The sequence below is a fragment of the Podarcis pityusensis genome, assembly GCF_964106645.2.
Source record: "Podarcis pityusensis genome assembly, chromosome: 12".
In the NCBI taxonomy this organism is placed as follows: Eukaryota; Metazoa; Chordata; class Lepidosauria; order Squamata; family Lacertidae; genus Podarcis; species Podarcis pityusensis.
The window spans coordinates 33819082-33826154 of record NC_138037.1 but is presented as its reverse complement, the minus strand read 5'-3'; positions in this window follow the sequence as shown (position 1 = coordinate 33826154).

Below are 7073 nucleotides of genomic sequence, written 5' to 3'. Positions count from 1 at the left end.
AATGGTTCTGGCCCCAACTGAACTACCAAATCCATAAAGTGGTATGGGAGGTGGTATTGTTTGACTCCCATGGAGCTATCAGTATGGGGTTCTGGAGGATTTGTTCTTATCCATTATGTTATTCAACATCTGCATGAAACTGCTGAGTGGCTTTATTTGGAGTTTCAAAGTGATTTGTTATCTCCTTTTCATTGGCACCTGAACTGTGGCAATGGACTGGATGAGGGCTAACAAACTGAAGCTCAATCTAGACAAGACATGCTGTGTGTGGTTGGTTCCTTGGCCTAAATAAATGATAGATTATACCAGGGGATACACCTGGATCTACTACTGTCACTGGAAGCCCAAGTGGCCTCTGTGGCATTGAGTGCCTTCTACCAACTTCAGCTGGTAGCGAAGTTATATCTCTTTATGGATGAGCGTAACATGGCAGGACCCAGCAAGCAGCAAGCCCCTCTCAGGAAAGCCACCTTTCCATTTTCATAGGGTGAAAACATTTTACTAGAAATCACAGAGGGATTCAACCTGCACTTCCCTGGTACACTCTTTTTTTATGTCCTGACCCTTCTGAAATGACTCTCCAGCCCCAGCAGGTCCCCCTCATCATAACATTACTGGTTATGGGCTAGCTCTGTGGGAAGCCACAGTTGACTCTTGACGCCCCACAGTATGTTATAACACTAGAACATCTGTCCGAAACCTCCTCATCACAGGAGAATATTTCAGGAATCTACTCCTCTCTCAACATTCTTCCGCAGATGGATTTTAGCGACTGTTGATGGGATCACTGTGAATAGTATCCACCATAAGCTATGTTGGTGACACTTGCGGGTCAGAGAGTGGTGGGGGTGAAGAACATAAGCCACCCCACAAGCACTACAGCTGCCCATCAAGTGACAAGTGCCATAGAGAAGTGTAGCATTTGGTCAGATTTTTGGTGCTTGTGTCCTGAAGTAGGAAGCTGAGGAGATCTGCTTGTCCTTATCTTGGTCCTCATATTTTGACAGTAATAGTTCTTAGGCTCATTAATCCAGATAGATTTGTGCTTCAGCAGTTCATTTTTATTGTGGTGGGAGGAAAGCATTTGGTTTGATTAGTTGTGCTAGTGTTTGCAAAAGATGATGGATATGGTCCTGTTTATTTGCTACTTTGCTTAAGAAAGGAATTAGTCATCAGGTTCGAGCTGAACTTCCCTTCCCTTCCTCGATACATCAAAGCTGAGGTCTGAAGCCTTGTAACCTTTTCTTGTGAAAGGTTCTCTCGTGTATTTCTGTTTCTTGTTTTGTTTTGTGGTCACTAACCACAGGAGAAATTTGTCTTTTAAAAAAATGCTGGAAATAATTTACTGCCCTTGGAAATATTAAACCACAAAAAAGACATTAAAGTAACGTGAAGGGTCTGCCTAAAACCCTCAAAGAGCCAGGAATGGAGAGTTAAAGCTAAAATTCAGGGCTGACACTCCATCCAAAATTCACCTTGGAATAGTTTGGTTGGACTTCTCAGGCTTGAAGATGAAAGGTATTTTGGGGTACATGTCCTGAGCTTCTTCTCAGGACGAGTCACATGGATATTGGCCCCAAAGCTAATTTCTGGTCTCCTCCCACCCCCAGAGAAAAATGCAAAGGGTTGATTCACAGACACCTTCTTTTCATGCCATAACAAGCACTTATAAGGGAAGCAAAATCTTTCCCAGCTAAATGTCCCATTAATATCCCCCACTTCTGATTGTCAACCCCCATCTGCTGCACCATGCAGTGGGCACTTCAGACATTACAGCCAGATTGGTGTAAACTCACCATGTTTGATTGCAGTCCTTTGCTGGCTAGTATGACATGTAGAGGTTAGAATGTTGGACTAGGACAACCAGAGACCATGGTTCAAATCCCTGCCTAGCCATGAAACTCACTGGGTGACTGTGGCGATCACACAGGGTCCCCGGACGTTTGACGGTCTATTGATCCCTGTGCCACCACTGTGAATGCTTCCCTGCTGCCACCAACCTATTTCTCTTGGGTACACACGGAGTCCAGACAGTTGTTAACATTAAACCAAATAAACAAGTTTATTTTATAAGCCTTAACAAGTTTATGGTTTCAGATAAATTTTCTTGTCAGTTTCTTAATCTTAGTTTCTTTACCAGCCTATACCTTTATAATAACTTCTAACTGATTATCCCAACTGTCTATCTGACTCCTATTAACAGATTCTCTCACTCTCTCACATCAAACTATCCCAACCCACAGACTTATCCTCACTCTCCCTTCTCCAACTCCCAACTGACTTCCCAACAACTTCAACTCTAACTCCTCCCCTTGGGTTCCCACTGGCCAATCACTTCACACACATTTAACCCTTTCCTTATGACCCACCTAGGAGGGCAAACGCCACAGTGACCTTGGGCCAGTCACACTCTCTCAGCCTAACCTACCTCACAGGGTTGTTGTGAGGTAAAATGGGGAGGAAGAGAACAATGTATGCCACACTGAGCTCATTGGAGGAAAGCTGGGATATACGTGCAATGAATAAAATAAACAGCGTCTCCATACCTTTGAAATGAATGGCACTTGTACATTGAAAGTGCGCTCCAGACTTACTGATTACAATGGAATTTCAGCACACCTCACTCTCTGTGTGCCTTGAAGTCAATATGTCTAAGGCCATGGGTGTAGCCGGGGAGGGGCAGGGGGCAGCTGCTCCCCTCTAAATCAAGCAAAATCAATACAAATCTGAGGTTTTGCCCCCTAACAACAGCCTTCCTTCCTAAAAAAAAAAAAAAAGCCTGTACCCCCAGCAAAAATCATGGCTATGCCCATGTCTAAGGCTACGTTTTGATTTTGATCCTCTACAAAGCCAATCTTCACACTCCCCTCCCCTGGATAACATTGGTCCATTGGGGCAGCATGCTCCAATATGGGCTATAATAAAGGCACACTCTGGCACCCCTTTTTCCAGGTTGGAAGCTGATCTGCGTTACAGATGCACTTGCTGTCAGACGTCTGGGTTTTAACTGCTGCATCTTATAGATAACAGCCTTTGGAGATTACATCACTTTTTTTAACCCCCTCCTCTCTTTGCTTTTAATTCTCCCCCTCTCTCCACCCTCCCCTTTTGTAAAGCTTTCAAGATGGCACAATCTTAAATACCTCGCATGGAAATGATAAACGGCTTGGTGTGCCTCCACTTTGAATGGGCTTCCCCTGCAGAGTATCATATTTAAATAAATTGCCATTGAGGAGACCAGGCAGCCCAATCATGTGCCTTGGAGAGGAGCCTTTTGATCATGTTCTTCTACAAGGCAATCAAGAGCCGCATGAGGATTCAAGGATGTAATGGACATTATTCCATGCTAAATAGGTAATGGCGAAGGGAAGGATAGAGTATTAATTGTGAACTTGGAGTACTTGACAGAAACATGAAAGCCCATCTCTGCCTCTCCAGGTTTTTAATTTTATTTTAGAAAACTTGTTTGTGTATAACAGCAAAATGTTCCCTGATGTAATACAAGATGATCAGCATTCACAGCCAAAGAGGGTTAATGGAGTATTAGAAATAAATATAAATCACCACTCCCCTTCGTTCTAAAGGACTTGTTTTTCCCCCTCCATCCTCAGAGGATCAGGGATCACGCAATGGGATCACCCATTAGGAATTGCTAACTGATGGATTAATTGGGAAAAAGTTATGGATGCTGTTGAACTTCAGCTAATAATTTAGGGGATTAAGCAGAGGCAACAGATGTGGAGGCAAAAGCTGGCAGAGAATGAGCTGCTCGGCTTGCAGAGATGCTGTGTCCTCATTTCAGTTTCAAATGAGAAAACAAATGCAGCGAGAAAGTGATAAATGATGCTGTTTGGAAATGTTGCACACGACAAAGATGTGCTTTCTGACAAGGGTGCTCTCTCTCTCTCTCTCTCTCTCTCTCTCTCTCTCTCTCCTCCTCCTCCCCCCCCCTCACCCTATGTGTATAATATTATTTCCCTGGTGTCCTCAGTGTCTCCTCTCTAAATTAAGCTTTAGATTAGTTTCTTTTATCTTATTGTATTATATAAAAAAGTTTTACCAGTAATAAAATCTTATGGGAAAGAAAGGAAGAAAGAAAGCATTCTGTTGTAGCCAATGGATTAGGTTGTGGTGTGTGCTTGCGGTGTGCAGAGGGTGTTGTGTTTTCCAGTTGGTAAATGTGCACAATAAGGTTGGTGACCTCTGGCATGAATATCATTTGTTCACATACATACATACATGTTTTAAGAGATATTCAACCATCATGAAGCTACTTGCTTCTGAGTCTGGACTAGAGCTCAGCTAGAAAACTGAGATCCTTGTATTTCAAAGATCAGTCCTGCAATGCCTAAATTAGCTGTATTAAAGGGGGGGGGGGAGTCTGGGTTTTAATTATCTCATTTGACCGAAAACCATATGACTTCTTCAGCATCCTGCTTTTGTCAACGTGGCCCACATTCCTTGAAGCTAGAAAGCTGCACGGAGAAAGAGGGAGTAGATCGCACAGAGGGGTCACTAATGACTTTAAAGTGATGGAAGGTACCCAACTGAACACATTACATATACTTTCCCCTCCGAACGCATTCCTGAATATATATATCTACAGAGGTTAAAATCTGAGACAGGAACAAAAGTCTTCCACCACACTAGACTGCTCGTATCCGGATTCAAAAGGAAAGGCCAAAGTTAGCCAAGCCAAGTTCAGGGTTCTTTTCAATGGGAGGTCAAAGTCCCTTTTGAAGTGCATAATTCAAACTGAAAGCCCTGGTAGAATATGCTCTCTTTTGCACGAAACAGTCCTTCCATTTCAGTTTTCAAAACAATAAAAAGGAAAGAAAGCCGTCCCTCTGATGAGTTTCCAGTGTAAGATTCCTACATTCAGACCCATACAGATGAGTAGAATGAGAGTAACCATGACCTAAATGCTAGTCATTTGTGGTGCTGTGGCACACAACATGAAACATAGGAAGTGTTGTGGACAGAAAACAACCACCAGACTCCCTTGATGGATGTGGGAAGCCAGCCATATCACTTTTGCAGCCCTGAATGGTCCCTTGCTATTCCCTCTTAGCAGCGTGGACCTCTGTCGTGGGAAGAATCCTCATAGGTGTTGCAATAAATGGAAGCACTGGTACAGGATTCCTTGGAAGGGCTGTAGCTCAGAAGGTAGAGCATTTGCTTTGCATGCAGAAGGTTCCAGGTTCAATCCCAGGCATATCCAGGGCTGGGAAAGATCCCTGTCCAAAATTATGGAGAGCCACTGCAAGTCATTGCAGACACTGTGAGCTGCCTATGTGCTAATATTCTTTGAGCCCTAAAAGTCAAGATTGATGGGACGCGAGTGGCGCTGTGGGTTAAACCACAGAGGCTAGGGCTTGCTGATCAGAAGGTCGGCAGTTTGAATCCCGGCGACGGGGTGAGCTCCCGTTGCTCGGTCCCTGCTCCTGCCAACCTAGCAGTTCGAAAGCACATCACAGTGCAAGTAGATAAATAGGTACCACTCTGGCAGGAAGGTAAACGGCGTTTCCGTGCGTTTCCTCTGGTTCACCAGAAGCAGCTTAGTCATGCTGGCCACATGACCTGGAAGCTGTAAGCCGGCTCCCTCGGCCAATAAAGTGAGATGAGTGCCACAACCCTAGAGTTGTCTGCAACTGGACCTAATGGTCAGGGGTCCCTTTACCTTTACCTAAAAGTCAAGATGCTCAAGAATCCTGATCCAGGACATCTGCTAGAGTTGGAGATCATCATAGTGCTCTGGCTTCTTCATTAATATGCTGCAAGCTTTGAAACTTGCCTGTCCCTTTAAAAATGGAAGCAATAGCTACTAGCTCTTCCCAACGAAACTGTGCAGTGGCACAACAAACTCTTGTAACCTTTCAGAAGTAAAACAACAACAGCAACACGCCCCGCCCCCCAAAAACCCCTCTGCATTTTAGATACAAAACATTGTCTGAGTGTGAATCCTTTCATAGACAGTTTGGCATCATCCTTGCCCAAGGGGCTGGTATCAGCAGGCTGGGGGTAGTCCTATGTTTTACAGAACTTAAAATTTATTAATTTACAGTGGTATCTCAGGTTACATATGCTTCAGGTTACAGACGCTTCAGGTTACAGACTCCGCTAACCCAGAAATAGTGCTTCAGGTTAAGAACTTTGCTTCAGGATGAGAACAGAAATCGTACTCTGGCGGCACGACAGCAGCGGGAGGCCCCATTAGTTAAAGTGGTGCTTCAGGTTAAGAACAGTTTCAGGTTAAGAACGGACCTCCGGAACAAATTAAGTACTTAACCCGAGGTACCACTGTTCTATGCTCTGAACACCTTAGGTCCAGGGTACCTCAGGCACCACTTGAACCCTTCTATCCCACCTTGGTCACTGAGATCATCTGCAGGAATATAATTGGCTATTCCCAGTTTTGTTTTTCTACAAAAAGAGATGCCAGAACTCCCCATGAGTGCCATCTTTGTTCTCTTATAATGGCAATGGTTCCCACCTGAGAGGTGCCAGAGCTGAGTTCTGGCGAGTTCTGACTGAAAATGTCCCCTGAAAAAAACCCTCCCCAGGTTGCTGAGGGTTTTTTTTTATGGTCATCCCCACATCTTCTGGCACAAAATTCCATAATAATAATAATTAATCATTTTATTATTTTTTTCCCGCCCAGTCACTCTCGGTGGCTTCCAGCATATACAAAAACATAAAGCAGCAACATTAAAAACTTCCCTATACAGGGCTGCCTTCAGATGTCTTCTAAAAGTTGTATAGTTCTTTATCTCCTTGTCATCTGATGGGAGGGCATTCCACAGGGCGGGCACCACTACCAAAAAGGCCCTCTGCCTGGTTCTCTGTAATCTCACTTCTCGCAGTGAGGGAACCACCTGAAGGCCCTCAGAGCTAAAGACCTGCTGGGAACTTTGCTATTCTGTCAGGCCTATGCAGGCAATAATGAATACAGTACACCATTCCACAATAATTAGCTGATTTCTGATTTTAACTTTTTTGTAAGGTTTTTTTACTGTATGGTTTTGTGTACTATTTCTGTAAACCACTATGTTTTTCTAATGAATAGCAGTATA